We start from the raw sequence: 3,341 nt of genomic DNA, 5'->3' as shown, positions 1-3,341 counted from the left end.
ACATGTGTGTGTGCGCAGTTGGATAGTTTAGATATAGGATTTGTTGTTAGTCATTTACCAGTCATATGAAGCTTGACAGATGTTTATCAGTCCATGAACTATACGTGTGTTTGTGTGTTGTGTGTTTATGTGTGTAACAGCCTTGTGTAGGGAAAGAGATCTTACATCTCTCTCATTGTTTAATTGATAGCAGCTGTTGGTCTCTCTCTCTCTCTCTCTCTCTCTCTCACTCTCTCTGTCTGTCTGTCTGTCTGAGGGGTCAGTTTGAGGCCAGTTCGTAGCCCACCTGTCAGCAGGTGCTGACATACAATGACACACCTGTCCCTGCAGAAACACGCAGGCACATACACACACAAACACACACTCTCTCTTACTGATTAATTTTGTCATTCGGTGCACTTGAATTAAATAACATTCTTAAATAGAAGTAGTCATCATAAACATAATAATGAAATATATAATGAAATATTGCAACCAATTGCTTAAAATACATTGAAATGTGATAATTATATATCTTTTTTGTTTGACAAACTAATAACTTTATTTATACTTTCTGTTGATGACAGAATGATATATCATAAATAAGAAATAATATTGATAATTGAAACATGGTTTATTTTAATTATTTCTTTCTTTATAAGAAGTGTTTGTTTAATATTCTCTGTTATATTCACTCATGTTGTTGTGCCGAGCGTGAAATCTATAAACAAAATACAAACGTACTGAACACCAGGATCACCGGATATTCTGTGTCTGCCCGTCTCTCTGTTTCCATCTTCTGTCTGTCAACTTTATTTTCCCAGTGTGCATTTCTGGAATTTATGCCAGAGTGAACAGGAAATGAGGTCACAGTGGCAGGAAGTTGAGGCCTTTCTGCGATTGTGTGGAAAAAGAGCTTCACTTCCCGTGCCAGATAAAAAAAGACTCGGCCAAAATCACTGAAATCAAACCACTGAACCAATGAACTCAAACATTGTTCAGAAGTGTTCAGAACACCAACACAAAAATAGTGTTGTAGAAACTGTTTTAGATTTTAGAGCTTATTTAGATTTGTTTTTAAAGTTTTTTAAATCCATTCCAACAGACATTATGTGAGTATTGCGCCATAATATCTAAATGAAACTGAATGTTGAATAAGTAAGGGATAATCCACGGCAAACCGTGAAGGATTGTATTGTACTCTGCGGTGGTTGCCTCCGCGAAGTGAATTAAAATCCTTTAATGCATGGCTAGCCGTGGATTATCCCGCTTATACCATTGTTATTTGCCAATTTAAAGCATTTATTGATGTATAAAGTATAATTTTAGTTCAAACAGGTGAAAATTACGTTTTATTTTGTTTATAATTTTAAATTGTATCAAACTGACTGGAGCTACCCCTGCAATAAAGGAACCAGCCAATCAGAATCCAGTATTCAAAAAGACCATGGTATAAGTAATTTTTTGAAATTGGGTGAACTGTTCACCACAAAACTAATATGTGCTCTTACAAATTAAGAAGTTTTTTTTGTAATTTAAAGTTACAACGAGTCCAGAAGTCTTGTGGTGTAGAGGGAGAAAAGGATACTGAATAATCTTCAATACTGCACACACACACATTCATCCTCTCGCTGTCTGTGAGAAGTTCTTTGCCGGCAGAAATCCGAGCTGGCATAAAAGCTTGGGAAAAAACCCCACAGCTACTAAATGGATGATTAACATGACTTAGATGCCTGGATGTGTGTGTATGTGTGGGATGTGGGAGTGTGTGTGTGTGGGATGTGTGTGTGTGTCGTCTCTGTCTTGTTCACTCTGTGGTGTATGATGACAGTGTGTGTCAGTGGTGTATTATTGTGGCTCCAGGTAAGTGCGATCTCATCAGACTGTGTTTCGCTCTCTCTCTCTCTCTCTCTCTCTCTCTCTCTCTCTCTCTCTCTCTCTCTCTGTGTGTGTGTGTCCACTGTCTGCTGACATCACAGTCCATCACTGCTGACATCTGAACCCACAATCAACAAAAAACACAAAGACACAAAACTGATTGCAGATTCACACATTTCATTGTTCTTTATACTGTAAGCAATATTGTATACAGCCCGTTAATAGGTAGCAAAATAAGTTTTTTTTAGATAGGCCACCCAATTTTGAAAAAATTCCAGGACATGAATGTTTGTCAATCCCATAATGCATTGTGACATATAAAAAAAATCCTGACGCATGATGATGAAAATGGATAAATTTGCCATAATCAGTTGAAGAAGAAACAAACAAAAGCGAGACCTGAGGATGTTTCTGGTGCAGGATGATTTAGAGACACAGAACTGCTGCTTGGTCAGTGCTGATCTGAATCGTCTGGGTCACAGTGTTGAAATCTCAGAAACACTTTTGTAATCTTATTATTATTTTGTAACATTGATCCGCCAGACAGATTTTCTAAAGAAGAAACAGACCGAGAGTCATTTGATCAGCCCATTTTACAGTACTGGGATCTGGCATCCCATACACTTGGCTTGTCCGTTTAACATTTACTATGTGATCATATGTAAAAATATAATCCTATGAACCATTTGCTATAGTATCGTGTATCTGAAGATGATACATTATTCTCTCTATGCATTAATACAGTATTATCCTGTTTTCAAATTTTTTCCCCTTACTATTCTATAATGTTTTATCTCTATTGTTTGTGGTAAAATGTTTTTTCTTTTTCAAATATTAGTGGAATAAAGAAGATTTCTGTATGAGCTCTGACAGAGCTTGCGGTCGATCAGTTTGGGATAAAAATGATGGGATATGTTGTGCTTCTCTCCTGTTTATGAATGATTTTAATTGCCAATAAATATACGTAGTATTACCTGTAAATGTCTAAATTTTTGTAAGAACGTTTGTGATGTGGATGTGTTTTGATTGGTGGTCCCTTAGTTCGGAGCTGTGGCTCTACCGGTCACTCAGGATTTGGTGTGGAGTGTTTACGCTGTGTGTGTGTTGCGTGCGTGTCACGACCTCTCTTTGTTTTCCTGTCATTCTTTCAGTGGGTAGCGAGAGCTCAGGAGGTCAAAGGTCGAAAGTCAAAGTGCATGTCTCTCTTTCTGTGTGTGTAAGAGACGGAGGTTCTCCCAGAAAGCCTTCCGGCATTTCACACAGAAAAAACATCAATCTGTGTACATGTCTTTCACCAAAAAGCAACATGGCAGTTCCAAAATTATGTTTTTTAGATTTTCTAACAATTTTTTTTAGAAAAAGTTTAAAAAGCATTCTACAGAATAAGAAAGAACAACATTTTAACATTTATTCACCTTCATATCATTAAAAACTTTTCTTTCTTTAGTAAAACACAAAAGAAGATATTATGAGAATGACTTAGG

The sequence above is a fragment of the Triplophysa dalaica genome, chromosome 9, assembly GCF_015846415.1.
Source record: "Triplophysa dalaica isolate WHDGS20190420 chromosome 9, ASM1584641v1, whole genome shotgun sequence".
Classification (NCBI taxonomy): Eukaryota; Metazoa; Chordata; class Actinopteri; order Cypriniformes; family Nemacheilidae; genus Triplophysa; species Triplophysa dalaica.
This window is presented reverse-complemented; position numbering follows the sequence as displayed.